This window comes from Lissotriton helveticus, chromosome 3_1, assembly GCF_964261635.1.
Source record: "Lissotriton helveticus chromosome 3_1, aLisHel1.1, whole genome shotgun sequence".
NCBI classification, from domain to species: Eukaryota; Metazoa; Chordata; class Amphibia; order Caudata; family Salamandridae; genus Lissotriton; species Lissotriton helveticus.
In genome coordinates, this window is record NC_136061.1 from 821,634,913 (window position 1) to 821,651,213 (window position 16,301).

General features: G+C 41.6%; 1 protein-coding gene across 1 annotated transcript in view; it reads right to left on the minus strand.

Moving 5' to 3' along the window:
• CSMD2 (CUB and Sushi multiple domains 2) overlaps positions 1 to 16,301 on the minus strand; it is a 607,842-nt gene that overhangs the window by 470,675 nt on the left and 120,866 nt on the right. The gene's annotated exons all lie outside the window — the stretch shown is intronic.

Below are 16,301 nucleotides of genomic sequence, written 5' to 3' on the forward strand. Positions count from 1 at the left end.
GTGGTATTGGTCATTTTGGTGTTGGTATCAATGATGGTGATATAGGCAAAGGTATTTTGGTGGTGGTGGAGTTGGTAGTGGTTATAATGTAGTACTCTGGTATTGCTGGTAGTAATGTTCTATTGATGGTGACCATATTAGTTGTTGTGGTGGTTATTGGTAGTGGTAATGCCATATTGCTGGTGATCCTGGATGTGGTACTAGCGATGATGGCATAAGAGGTGGTTGTAGTACTGATGGTGGTGTTATTTTGATACTGATGGGGTATTGGTTGTGGATGTATTGTAGTTGATGGCATTGCTGTTGGTCCTGGTGGTATTGACAGCAATAGTATTGGTTGTACTGTTGGTGTTAATGTTGGTGGTGGTATAGGCACTGTATTGGCATGGGTAGAAGACTTTTATGGGCTGTGGGGTTGGTCATGGGATATGGTGTCATTTTGGTTGCTTATGGGGGTGGTGACAGTCATGTAGGCTGAGTGTTGCTGTGATATATTGGCAAAGAGCTGTAATTTTGCTGGTGATTGTGGGAGTTTTGGTAGTGGTGGTGTTGGAGGTATTGGTGGATGTTGGTGATGCTGGTAGTGGTAGTATTAATAATGGCAGTAGGGATCGTATTGGTGGTGCTTTTGATGGCTATAGGCATTGTGGTGATTATATTGAAGTATTCGTATTGGTGTTTTTCATAATGGCCATGATAATATTTTAATGGTGGGGAGGATATTAATGGTAGTGTTAGTGATGGTACTGATGGCATGAGTGGTGGTAATGTTTGTGGTATTGGTGACAGTAAAGGTGGTGGTACTGTTTGTGGTATTGTGGGTACAGGTGCAGCTTATTGGTGGTGGGTACTGAAGGTGGTGGTGGTATTTGTTGTGGTAGTCTTGGTGGTGGAGATATTGCAGATAGTGTTAATGGTGGTTGTGATATTGATATGAGCATTATTGGTGTTGGCATATCTGATCTGATAAGATTGTTGGGGCTAATGGTGGTGTGTGCTACTGATGGTGGTTTTACTTGTAGTGGTCTTGGTTGTGCTGGCATTGATGGTATTGGTAGTGTCTGCTGGAGTAAAAAAGATTGCATTCTTTATACAAGGCATGTATTAGATACATCATTAACTGTAATAAAAAAAAAGGGTAATGGCTGAGTGTGCTTTCTAAATGTTAAGCAGTGCAAGTACTCCATGGCAGATGGAATGATGCACCATGGAACCAATAGCATAAGATGAGAAACCCTCCACTAGCATCATCTAAGATATGACTGACAATGCTCAAGCCAATGGTTGAAAGAGACTGATCCAGCAAAGACAATGGGGGGAGACCACACTCTATACTTTGTAAGTATTATGCCTTGCAGGCAGATATGCTGTCAACTCAGATTTTAAAACTGTGATAACAAAAGGAGATAGTCTACACATGGATATGCTAGGATTAAGAATTTCAAAACATTTGTCCATTAAAAAAATTGTGAGGGGGAGATGGCTCTTCATGTTTATTGCAATGAACCATTTGTGTAGAAAACTGGGGGCCTGATTCATAAAGGGCCTTCAAACTCGTGGCCGAGGCCCCGCAGTCGTGGGGGAGTCTCCCAACTCAGGCCGTAATCTCTGCAATGAGAAGTCTCATTGCGGAGATTCCGCCCGAGTGCAGAGACTCCTCCACGACTGAGGGGCTTCTGCCACAAGTGGGGAGGCCCTTTGTGAATGAGGCCCTGTGTCATCTGTGTGATTGGGAAGCACAGGGTCTGGGAGCATGGTATTGTAGACTGGAAATCTATGGAAAGTTGCTCAGATTTGGAGTAGAGTTGGATGAAATATAATTATTGAATTAATTACATTTATGAAAGACTGTTATAGAAAAATATGGTTTACAGGTATCTCGGGTTACTTTACACCTACCAGAAAGCGTATATGGTGTCTGTTGCGAGGCATATTGTGGCTCACCAAGAACAGAGAGGGGCTTGGAGTTTGCCTGTTGCTTACCTCTGGTTGTCTTTCCTTGGCACTATTGTTTACCGTCAATCCAGTGTTTGTCCCTGGCATGGAGCATTGCCTCTTTACAATGTCTTTGATTGGCTGGCATCGCTGCATCCCCTGCATGCATTTCAAGCACTACTTTTTTCTTTTGTGTGAAGCACTCAATAAGAGTGCGTGTGTTTTTGAAGCATCTCCTTCATGTGAGCCTCTCTCCCACACTTCTTGTTTCTCTTTGTTGCCCGACTACTTCTCTTCACCCTCCTTCTCCTTGCACTCACCTGTGTGCTTCTCCCCATTGGCTCTCCCTACCATTGCCTTCTGTGTTGCTTTCCCTAACTTCCCTGTTGCTTTAGTCCCCTCCAGTCTTCTCTCCTAATGCTGTTGCTTCTCCACTCCTGTTGCTTTGGTGCTCCCTCTACACTACCCCTTGTTACTTTAACATATGCCCCCTCTTTCACCTGTGTTTCTTCGCCGTTCACCCCTAATCCTCCCCGGTGTTGTTGCTTCTCGGTTACACCCATGTACCTTCTTTTAAAAAAAATACACTTTAAACATTTCATTTTATTTTTAGTTATTAAACTAACTTGCATCTGTAACTTAAATGAAAAAGGAAACATCTACATCATTTATGTGCATGCATGTGTGGTCCATGCGATTATAAATTACGATGGCAGCTATGTCAAAGTTTTTTTTTACTTTAGCTAGGCTGCACAGCATCGAGGAGGATGCTATGCAGAGTGGCTAAAAACAACTAGCAAAGGCAATACATTTACCTATACTTGTATCACATTAATGTCCACTTTACATAAAAAAAATATCCAGCAAGATATTAGCAACAAACCAGTGTGGATAAAAATTGTATCTCAGCGAGACATTTTCACTTCCAAGCAGCCAACTGCATGCAAAAATTGAAATGAAATCCCATGCTGTAAAATTCCCAGAAATTAACGCGTGCTTTGGAAATTATGCATATTTCTCTGGTATGTTTAAAACCGCCTAATTTGGAGCAGGTGTCGGGAGTTGCGGCCAAATATGGAGGTGAGCAGAGAAATGAACAAGGTCCTAGAGAGGCACAGAATAAAGGAGTGGCTGGCGGAAAGATGGACTTAAAAGTGAGGGAGCTGGGAAGTTAGCAACATGGGATTCAGAGGCCTCGCCAATTGCAATCCACGGACTGTCTGCGCCAGTAGCAGCAGCCCTGGAATTGACGTCATCACACTGAAAGTATTGGAAAGAATGCAACACTTTTTAAAATATTGGGTGGAATTTACTTTTTCAGCACGAGGAAAAACAAGTTACTCTCAAGCACAGCAAGCGCATGAGGATTTGCATGCTTCTGTGTGATTACAGAAGGGATATTTTGGCCCGCCTCTTCTAGCACCAGGCTGTAATTGAGCATTGTAATACAGCTCTATTGGAAATATATTAATAGTGCAAGGAGCATGGTGTGCTTATACGAGTGTTCAGTACATTTCGGTCCTTTTAGGATCTCATTATACATTTTCATATTCCCATTGGAATATAATACATCATGTCTCCATCCAGAAAGCCTACAGCAGACACGAAAGATTGAAATGCGAAAACAAGGTAACCTGTTACCCAATATAAAGACATAAGGCGCAAGTCACATCGGTTATATGGAACACAAATCAACCCACACCCAGAAAACAAATTTGCATTTTTATCACGAGCAAAATACATCTTATTAAAAAAAAAAAGGCAAAAGTGCAAGATACTTAAAATCTTTTGGAGTCAAAAGGGTGTTCAGAGGGGCAGCAGAATGTTTAAAGCTCCCAAACATCCATGTAAATGAGAGGGGAACACCCACAGAGGAAGCAGATTCAACATTGGGTTAAAATAAGTGATCAATAAAGTGTGCCAATCCCACAAAGGGTTGAAATGAGTGAAAACCCAACAAAGGTTGCCAGTTCCACGCATGGGACGATTATGAAGTGCATGGATCGGTACATACAACAGTGGCCAATTCCAAGTGGTCCAGTGTTCTTGCATCTGGAATTATTAGTATGGTTACACCAGGTATGGTACCGGAATATTATGCCTAAATATTGTGTGTGAGAAAAATTGTGTTTTAAATATCGTTTACAAAAGAATGTCCTCATCGGAGTTAATAATGGGAAATCTACATTCAATAGAGCAATATTTTTGTAAACAATCCACAGGCAAAATATTGTGCCAGACAATATCATTGATATTGGAATTCTGACACATAGAACAAAAGGCAATTGTGGCTGAGTCTGCCACCCTTCCTGTCCTCCGCCACATATGAGGTATAGAATGGTGGTTGCTGACAATTTGGCTTCTGGGACGATTGGGTGGTAGCTGTGGCTGGGAACGTTGTGTAAGTGACAGGAAATGAGGGCAAGTAATGTAGAGTGCAGAGGATAGGGGGGGACTATGCACTGTGCCACAAGGTGGCCTTAGACCAGAGGTTGGGGCTGTCACCGAGCTGTGGGAGTCCATGTGCTGCTCCGTGATTACTTGAGAGGTTCTTCCTTGAGCCCCACCCTCTTCAACATCTATATGACCATCGTCAGAACACACCACATCAATATTGTATATTGTCTCATATGCAATGACACCCATCTCATCCTCACACTGTCAGCGAACCCCAATCATACAAGAGACAACGTCCACAAACGCATGCAGAACGTCGCAAAATGGATGAGAGACAGCTGCCTCAAATTCAACACTGACAAGACCCACCCCCCTCCCCAAAAACAACCATGCACCCAATCTAGGCATAATACTGGACAACAAATTCAAAATGAAACGTGAGATAAACACAGTCGCCTCAGCCTATTTCCATGCAATCAGTCTACTCTGTAAGATTTTCAGATGGCCTACCACAAGCACAAGGAAAGCAATCACACACGCCCTCATCACCAGCCGACTCGACTATCACTCTATGCAGTTACCCCGACCTAACTCATGAAAAGACTCCAGACCATCCAGAAAAACAGAAGCCAGAATCATCTTTGACCTTCCCAAAAGGTCAAACATCTCCATCCATCTGAAGGACCCACCCTAGCTCCCCTTACAGAGGAGATGCCAATACAAGCTCCTCACTTATGTTTACAAGGAACTTCACAACACAGGTCCCCACTACCTGAACCACCATTTGACTTTCCACCAACCCACGAGAAACCTCCACTGTGTGCACCTCACCTGGCTAGCACACTATGAATCTGCCGCACCCACACTGGAGGACGTTCCTGTCTTATCTTACCGCCAGCACTTGGAACGCCCTCCGTCTCCATGTACACACCGCCTGTCACTGACCACCTTCAGAAAGGCGCTCAAGACCTGGATTTTCGACCGACAAAGCTCACCATCACATGGATACCTCCCCAGGGTGACTAGCAGCGCTCTACAAATACTGATTGATTGAGGTAATGGTTTTCCACTGGAACAAAAGGCTCGTACTACTGCCTTCTGAAAAAAATGTTTGAAGTCTGTATATTCTTAGCAGAAATATTGTCAGACAGAAACATAGTGTTCTAAACATCATATACAAAAATATTTTTCCCATTCGGTTCATATTTTCAAATTTTCGAATATTAATTCAAATGAGGATATAATTTTGTATATGATCTTTATGTCACAATACATCTCTAAAATTATATTTCATTTACGATATTCTGGTGTCATACCAAATAAATAACAATGTTTTCAGTTCGTGAAGGATTTTAATTTTAAAAAAAGGACTTTGCTTGTAGACTGATTTCACAAATTTTCCCACCCCTGATTTAAACCAGAACACTTCAATGTTATGGGAAAGTGGCAATCTATATGGTTGGCTTAACTACAGATTACTACCATCATGCTTGAGGGCGGGGTGAGCGATCAAGATTCGATTCACACTAGCAAACTGTCCTATACTGAACTTTCTCAATGTCACAAACTTTCAATGCTCCTGACATACTGGCACGGAAAAGCGGATTCACTTCCAAATGTATAAGTGCTCTTCCACAGCCTCCACACAGACGCCTCTAAATAATAGCATTGTAAACTGCTTAGAGACTTAAAAGTGGCTGATGCGCAACACCTTCTGGTTCGCAGCAGGGAAGTAACGCAGGTCTCTGCAGCCCATGCGGAGTCGGTTGCTCACTAACCCACTAGGGGGACCACAACCATCCAAGGGGACCCCATTCAGCCAAAGGCTAATAAATATCTCTGCGATATGGGCTACTCTGGGCCCATGAAAATATTCTGCAGGGGGGGCATCCGTTTGTGTTAAGTCACTGGTTCATATACTTGTAGCATGAATGTACTTATTGTAGAAATGCTTCTATATCTAATAAACCACAAATGCCAAACCTGGATGGGATAAATCTTTTATTATTTCAACAAAAAAGGGTACTGAATTCTAAGTTACTGTTTTGGAGGAAGTGTAAAAGTGGTTACCTCAGAACAGTAACCTTGAAGTAGAGACGACTAAGAGAGATTTTGAGTAGCCATGCTGTTTATGAAAAACAACCTTGATGTAATGAATCCACATTTAGATTCATAAGTTGAACACAAATTCATCACTTGATCTTATGATAGTAAACATCTTTAAAGAGCCCTGAGGTGACATAACATCTACAAGCAGAAATAGAGACAGCTGCCCAGAAAAAACCCTGAGTTGTTCACTTGGACATCATCTGACTGCAGACATTGTACAAAGGGAGGCGCCTTTCATGCGCTGTTTGGCTCTAGCACACTTGACTACTCTGTCATACTGTCTACTTCCTTGGCTGGCTCTGAATCCTCATGCTGTCATGCCTCTAATTTCTACTAGCTTATCTCTCCGAGTACCTCCTCCCTTTCCTTCTCGTGCCTGCTCCTTGCACTGCCTCTTCTGCTCCAACCTTTCCTCTTCTGCCCCCTCTTTGCCAACCTACCCACAAGGCATTATCGCCCAGCCCACTGAGTTTCAAGCATTATGGGGAATATCCTTCTAATCACGTAAACTTGTCCTGATTTCCTGTCTTGTGTTCTCCTCTTTCGTGTCTCCTGATCCCTCATTCTCATGTCTTCAGTACTCCTGATGTCCTTGAAGTGTCCTAAGGTTTGTGCAAAGTGTTACACAGGCAACTAACTGAGGAATAGCTGCAGCAATGTCAAACACACTGGAATATTTCTACCATCACTGGAAAAGCACACAGGAGGGATAGAGAAGGATGGAGGTCAAATGGACTCTTACAAGCAGGTACAAAAGAAAGCATAAGCAGCGGTGGAGAACAATGGAACAACGGTAAAGACATGTTTGTGGACAGGTGGGTGTAAAGAATGAAGAGAAGAGGTCAGAAAATGCCAGTCAGAATGGAGAGAAATCGCTATTTTGAGAAGAGGTACGAGGGGCTTACAGAGGAAGAGAGAGAATAAGCATTGATTAGGGAAGAAGGGGTACAGGAAGCCCTGCCCTCCTCACCCAACCCCAAAAAAACAAAGGATGAAATGAAAAGCAGAGAGCCTGTAGAAAGGCACCAGTGAGAAATAGTTTAACAACAGTTATTTGTCGGGTTGATTTAATAGAAAATAAAAATGTTTGGAAGTCCAAAATGTTGATGAAGATGATCTGTCAGAAGATGTTACTCAGGACTGAGGTTACCAACTCAGCTACGCCTCAGAATCAAATAGATCCACTCTACAAGTGGAAGTAACCGCAAGTTATTATGGCATTAAGCAGGATATGGAGCGGTGTGATCAATTAGTTTACATCACTACAAAAGCTAAAACAGCAACCATTATCAATAGGTAGCTCAACTAAGTTGAATGTCAAACTAGTTACAGAAAAGACTGAACTTTCTTATTATTTTATACCTCAAAATTAGGTAGAAGATTAACAAGATAGCATCATGGGGATAGCTAAGAGGAAGTAAAAATTAAAAAAGTACTATATTAAAATAACAATAAAATACGAAATTAGTTCATTATACTAAACTGTGTATGCAATTTCAATAATATGGAAGGTGATATAACCACCAGAGTAGTTGCCTTCTAGAATAGCTTTATACAAGAAAAGGTATGAGGGCCTTTAATGTAAGAGTAGACGTACCCGCCCCGCCTGGATCCCTGTCACCTGAACATTAGAAAAGCACTGTAACACTGCTTGTCTACTCCAGCTGGGGACATCCCTGACCTCAGATCAAAGCTTCAGCTTCAGCAACAGACTAAAACTCATGATTCCCTTCTCGTGACTTTCACTGGACGCCCCCTCATTCCAGCCTTCCAACCAGAAAGATAGTACGGTAATATAGCTACTACACAGTGGGGGAGTTAAATAAGCTCTTTACCAAGATAGGTAAAAACCATTACAAATGATTGAGTGCAGTAAGACCCTGGGGAGCTATACACCACGGGAGTGGGTGGACAATGTTTTATGGGATCCTGGTCCAACTCTACAGTAAAGGCTGAAGCACCTGTGCAGGGGATAACAAATCTATAAGCCATATGATTATGTCACTGATATGTTCAAAGTCAGGTTGTGTATAACTGTCTTAAACCTGCCTTTCCAACATTACCTCTAAAACTATAGCTAGCTTTGATCATTTACATTCACATGTAAATCCAATATATTTGTCTCTTCATCATTTTAAGGCCACTTATGCAGGGCTCGGCTTTATATGACAATATAAAAGAAGAATATGTTGTGCTCTGTCTTTAGATAGAATAGGTCATGTGCATTGTGTTGACAAAGTTAAATATCCATTGCAGGCTTGAGAAATGTTAAGTTAGTCTGTGTTTGTACATTCGAATGGTGTATGAGGTGTACTTGCTTAGAAAGGTACACAAGACTTGAAATTCAAGCTTCAAAGTTAACGTCATTTTCTTTGAAATATTTTGAACAAGCGGGTTGGAATCTTAATATATGTATTGAACATGAGCCATGAGTGCAGCTGAGCTCTGACGCATGACCTCTGGTCACAAACTAATAGTGCTTCCTAAGAGAGCACTGTTTTCAGTTTGATGCTGCATAGACAATGTTCAAGCAAGTAAGCCCCCTCCTGCTCCAGAGAAACACATGGGAAGTCAATTTCTGTGAACTCTCCTAAATGATGGAGGGCAGAGAAAGAAGACTGTTATTGAGAAGCATGCTGTTGTTAGGAATACTAAATAAGTGCCTTCATACCCACAGGTATGTGGGAGCATTACATGACACAGCAACCATTAAATAGTTCTAGTATACTGCCACAAGGCACACAGGTAGTTTTAGACTAATTGGTTTGAAATGACTGACAAGCAATGTTGAGGGTCTATCTTTTATTCGCACTAGCAATATGTTTAATTGCTGAGATATTCATTACTCTGGTGACACTTGCTACTCATTCCATTTGCAGAAAAATCATATATAATACGTATTATTTATTAGTATAACCATCAAAAACGGTATGTGTACTGACACTGTGGGTTCGGGGCCAGGCACCCATATCTTTACCCTAAAAGATATTCTGTGATAGGCCCGTGGGATTCAAAACTCGCCATTCACCCTACTCACCATCCATTTACATTTCTCTACAAAGGTCACTGTTACTTAGGAGACTGGGGAAATGTACCTGGGTTGACATCAAAACCTTTGGGGGTTTACCAGGGCAATAGAGTGCTGCACGTTACATCACTTTGTATTGCATCGCAAGCCAAAAACATGCACATTTATGATGGAGAACTAAACATCGCACACATCAACGCATGTTGATATTCAACAGAAACAATGTTTTTTTATTCAATGAGTACTCATCAAATGCGCAAACCAATTCTACTTCTGTGACATCAATTATGATATTGCACTATACAAAACGATCTAATATTGAAAAGAACACTTCTAACCATGGGCAAATATATCATCAGACAGTTGAAACCCTTAGGAGATCAATAAAAGGGAGGGTTGAAATATTGTTCTAATGTGCTGCAGCTTCACATTCCGTCGACATTTCCTGAAAGTACTCCTATGAGAACTTTGCTAGCATAAAGATGCCCATTACAACATCTGGCCCTGAGCTTGAACTTTCAGCTTTTCAATTCGTTTTATAAGGTGTAAAGAAGATCTATGAACCCACAAAATTGACTAAATTGTGTAGATCTTGGTCAATGTCAAGTAAAACCCAAATAAAACCAGAACAACTTCTAAAAATGTGTTTTACAATCAATATTCAATCACAAGAGTCTAGGGTGCATGTTAACATAAAAGTGGACCAATTCACTACACCTTGAGCTGTGCTTTACAACCTCTGCAAAATATATTTCGAATCCGTTGTTCCAAAAGCAGTGTTTTCTTAATATGCAGATTCATGGAGAATCACCAGATGTGCTCCAACATTTGCACTCTTATAGTGCTAAGTAACTAAGCTACCAACGAACACTTGAGATATATGCAGTAAGCAATCATAGAGACTTCCCTATTCCAAAAAGTCAGTCTCCAGACAGCAATAACAACAACCTCTTTTATGGCCTCATTTAGAGTTTGGTGAATTTCTAAATCAATAGGGAGCCTGCTTTGAAAAGCTTGCACTTCCCCCATCTCACTTAGAGGTAGAAGGACTGCTAGATTTCTGGTTCTAGAACCTTAGCTCGCGGAAAACCTCTGATGAACAGCCGTCTGCCTTAGGGCCACTGGTTTCTGAGTGTTGCACCGCTTGTGTGTGTTAGTCATGCCATCCAACAATATTTTGTTCCTGCTGTGGATCACCATGCCTTGCAAGGTATTGTAACATTACTGTATTAACCTGCTTCAGTAATAATATAATACTCAGCCGCGGCCCGTGGAGGGAGTTGAGATGGGGCAGGCAGGCGGGGCGGGAGGTGATAAACTCCGGAATCTGGATGATTACAGGTAAGTAAACAATTAAATTAATAAAATGAATTTCGTAGTGCGCCCTGCATGGCATTTTGCGATGCAGGGCATGGAACGAAATTCGTTTTATTAATGTAATTGTTTACTTACCTGTAATCATCCAGATTCCGATGTTTATCACCCCCCAACCTGCCCCTCCCCTGCCCCGCCTGCCTGCCCCACCGCAACTCCCTCCACGGGCCACGGCTGATAATACTAGGCCTTGGCGGTAACCTATGATCCATTCACGGAGAGTTTTCCACACTTCACAGAGCACGTGACTTCCGAAAAACTCATCTCCACTACACAGAGTGAAGTTTTTTTCTCGCTCACGCTTGCCAGTCCCAGCAAGTTCTCTCAACACGGGCATTCAGATTTCTCAATGCAGGCTGTTACGGATGGGCGCGACCGCTTGTGTTGAGAAAATGTTGTTCGCATTGAGAAAGCTGCCGCTCTGGTAGAAAATCTACTTAAGCGGCAAGAAAAGAAGCAGCGCCTTTTGAGCTGCCCCTGGTGCCATTCATGCCCATTTTACAGCATGGGACAAAGCTGAGAATAATTGAGAACGGCATGACCAAACGTACTCCGCCGCTTGCGGGACTCTGTTTTTTGGTCACTCACGCGGAACCCCGCCCAGGCCTACATAATACATCAAGAGATCATTATGACCTATTCCATCATAAAGAGAACTCCTGGTTCTAGGCTTAATAAATTGGCACTTCCATGAACACATTCCCCATCTCACTCCATTATCTTCTCCCTACCATGCTTTCTCTCAACAGACTCTTGAAAACTATCTCTTAATCATATTTTCTCTCCCTCTATATGTATATATGTGTCTAAACAGAGCTACACGGCATGAGAACATTTTATGCGATGGAGATAGAAACTGATAATTTAAACATTAAGGGGAGCACTCTCCACATTTTTTTCATCACTCTTCTGCAAGTTTTCTCTCAAAAATCAATTTTCTCTTTTTGCTTAAAGTAAGACAGCCGCTTTGTTCTCTTGATTTACCTCTTTCTTTCAACCAAATCCTTTATCTGTGCATACTCTGCATCTTTGCATGTAACCTCATTCACTTTCCCTCTCCCTCAACTCTTTCATCTTTATGTAATTCCCACTCTCCTTACTCACTGGCATTAACGTGGTACAGTTGGTGATTTTGTATGCCTTGTGAGTTATACAGCCGTCCATTTCCAATGTTACATGAAAACATTGATGATTATTTAAGGGGCCAAGCAAAGTTTTCACCAGCAGTTTGATTTCCTGAGTAACGCTCCTTATAGCCCAACATGTCACACTGTGATATAGTAAATAAAAAAAATTGTATTGCAACACCACCTTGCTTTAGCCCAAATGTATCCAATATAAGTTCGAAAGCTCCATATCTAAGTCAGAATTTCTGAATACCCATAACTATTGGAAATAGATTCCACCTACTTTCCCTGCATCTAAATCTGTCTTATGTGGATATCTTGGAAAGGTCATGGATTTTCTCTCTTGGTCTTCGCTGAACACTCCTGTTTTGTATTTGTTGTATATGTATACTTACTTCAATATGGCTACTTGGTGTCGGTAGTCCTTTCTTAGTGTTCCTATCTTACCAATCTCCCATAGTACCTAAGAGTATTCTAGTATGTGAAGATTCCAGCCTTGGCAGTTGATGGTCTGGTCAGCTGTGAGGTTTACTGCTCTGCTGTACTAACTTAATAAATCTATCATAATAACTGAAGACGTGTCCTGATGCCTACCTAATCTACTTACAACAGTATTCATTCATGATTATCACACAGCTCTATACCTTCCACGAAGACCAATAGGAATCTGAGACCATACTTTCTCATGGTGCCCTCCGACAGACAGCAGAACTTTATTTTAATTAAAGGATAACTTATATAAGACATCCCTGGCTTCCATAGGAATTAGATAGGACACATTCTTCTGCTTAGGGGTTTTCAAAGCAGATGCAATTTGTGACTGGGCTTAAAAGGCAACAAATACAGAATTATGCGTCATAGAGCAGATGTTTAACTGTTATGGACCCTACAACTGTGAGAGTTGTAGTGGTCCCCGGAAGAGTAGCACACAAGAGATGTGAAATATAAGAGAAGTAAAAAAACAGATATAGTTCAAGTAAGAGGATCAATGTATATAGCCTAATATAATGGATGCAGGTGAATTTGTCAAATTTACAAGAAGAATGACAATTATTGTGAAGTGCTTTGTGATTATCTGATTAGGTCACAATAGAGGCATTTGCTGTCATTATAGTTTCTCATGCTGTATTAATTTACTTCATGATTAATATAACACATCAAGAGACCATTTGGAGCCAGCACCATCATAAAAAGGACACCTGGATGATCGTAGACTTATATAAAGGGCAATCGCATGTAAATAGGAATGGTGGCTTTAGTATTAAACATAAAATGGCAGTTTTGTTATTCCAACTTAGCCCCACACACCCTGAAGACTCAGCATGAAGCAATGCTTTGGATCTCAAAACTGCATGCAGGTTCATGGTTAGATGTCAGGCACAATGTAAAGTAACGTTCAATGATTAGGGGGCGTTCAGTTAGCCCAGCTCAGTTTCGGTCATTAAAGGAATATGACACCTATTGAAAGGGGTTGGGTTTGCACTGTCCCGAGATGGCATAAGAACCATAATTCCAGTCCTGGTTCAAGGCCATTCCTGAGACCAGTGGACAAACTGGCAATCAGTATCAGAGAAAAATTCAATAGCACTTCTTTCTACCCGATAAACATTCAACAGATAATTTGTCAAGCCAGAGCTTGGAACATCCATCTCTAAATTCCAACTAAAGATGGTGGTTTGACCACCTCCACCTGAAAGCAGTCTGTATTGTTTTCTGCAGTCACTTACATATGAAAACAGCAGGCACTATTTGGGCTATACAGGTAATAACAAGAGAAATGATACTGCATTTCTTAACTTGCTTGCCCAATTTCTCTGTACTTCTGGTTTAGGCAGATATGTAAAGCAGGGTATAGATAACTGAAAAGATTACCCACTTTCCCACAATATGGCCAAGAGCTAAAGGCAGCAATACACCACAGTTCTTTTTATTCCGAATCTATTTATTTATTTAGTGTTTTGTATAGCGTGAACATGACCCGTTTAGGTATCAGATCGCTTTACAGCAGTAGCAAGTAATTACAAGAATTAGTAAAAACAAAATTAGATACAAATTGGAACGTGCAAACATGACAAAACAGTGCAGGGGAAAACAGGCTATACACAGGGAATGGGGGGGTGAACAGGAGAACATATGAGGAGACAGCAGGAGGACGATGGCAAGAGCAGAGGAGACTGCAGGCAATCACTACTAGACCACCACACAAAGACCTTGTAGAGAAAATCTTTAATCAGAATGTTAGAGAGGATATAGTTGAACATGTGCTGCGACTCAGACAATTATGAGTAAGACAACCGCAGAAAAAGATCACTGTTGCTAATAGGAGTTTAGCTAAGGAATTGGCTCTTCAGCTAAATTAAAAACAAGCGCTCGCCATTCCCGTTGTTTATTTTTGCATCACGCTTTCACTAGTGAAAGCGCAATGCAAAAATAAACACACGGCGCCGGACTGGATCTCACGGCTTGTTTATATAACACCCTCATGAAGACAAAAAACTGCTTCACGACAGCCGTGAAGCAGGCGATCCAGTCTGGATGGGCCGGACCAAAAGGCAAAAGGGAGGCAAAGCAAACAGCTCATTTCCAATGGCAGGCCACCGTTTAGCATAAACGGTGACGGCAGCCAATGGAAATGAGGGGCGGGGATTAAAGTCCCCTTCTGAAATCTCCTTCATCACAAGAAGTCTCGTAGAGCGAGCGACACGTTGCGCTGCAACGCTACTGGAGACCGAAAAAGAGTCATTTAAAGTTTGGTGGTGCAGGAGCCTCACCATGCATTACCCACAATAGCCATGATTCCCCCGTCTGATTAAGAAGTGGCGGAACCACCACGTTTCTGTCTACAGAGCCTCATCTTGCTCTGCCTTATGAAACCTTTGGTTTATAGCCGATCTGACAAAGGGTTGTCGGTTTGTTGATGTCAGAAAGCTCTCCCTCTTTAGGTTGGGCCTTTTGATGTACATTTTTCCTGACAGGGACTGCTATGTGAAGTTGTCTCTGGTAGGAAAAGAAGCTAATGGTCGTACTCTCAGAGAGAACATTTTCTGCAAGTCAGGGCCATTGAGTTTTGATTTCTCGGAAACAAACTGCTGGTTTGGGAATTTGTATGAGAGAAACAAAAACACTACCAAAATGGCCACGAAGGCATAGCGGCTCTACCTGCAATGAATTTTCTCTGACAGTGCTTCGGGTGTACCTGTGGGAGCACCGGGCAAAATGGGTACCCCAGAGCAGAAAGGCTTCTTTAAATAAACCAAGTCTCTGATAAAATATTGAATACAACACAATAGCCAGATTGCTCTGTTTGGGATGTGTAGAGTTGGTAATATTTCTCTCTCCATTTTTTTGTAAAATACAACTATAATAATTATGTAAAAAGATGCATTTTATTTAAAAATACATCTACGGGTTCAGCAGGCTGAGACGTTATAATCATGCCCACAGTCTGCTTGAATGAGAGACAGCTTGTGTTGTTCAGGCTGCTCTCATTTCTTGAAGATTTAAGCAGATGGGCACAAGATGCAATTGTACAGAGAATATGTATGTGATGAAATAGTCCTAGGAGTGGTTTACAATACACTATCGGAGAGAAAAAAAGGTTTAAAAAAGTATGTAATTAAAGCTCAGACCAGAGAGGCACACGCACACTGACACATCGCCTTGCAGAATCTTGAAGTTTAAATCAATAAGCAAAGAATCTATACTGGTTTTTATCTCCCCTGGATCTATCATATTTCACCAAAGCGCATGTGTATGCACACACAACCCCAGCGCGTACACCCCCAAAACCCCACGTGCACACATACACACACTCTCACACACACACACACACAATTGCAAAGAAATGCCTACGATATTTCCTGCACTATACTTGCAACTATATTGTAATTTAGCATGTATCATATATCCCCTCTTCTTGTACTGTAGTTTTATACCACATAGCTTTTTAACAGTTATCATATCCCACCGCTTCTCTATACACACATACAAAATGTTATGTTAATGGAATGTTTAACCCTCTCTCCCTACCCCTCTCTTCTGTATACACACACACAGTCTCACACACAAACACAAACCGGTATTTTAATTATGTATCTGCGTGTCGGTATTTATACAGTCTTGTATTCGTGGAATGTCTTTCATTTGCTCTTTATCCCATCCCTACACTGCATATATGCACATACACAAGCTTATATTATTTCACACTTCGTTAAATCTTCCCACTCCCATCGCCACTGCAGGTATACATCATTGCATTCACTTAGTGTTGCCCATACCTCCCCACTACGACCTCCCCACTCTCCATTTTGGAATAAATAGATCCACCATTA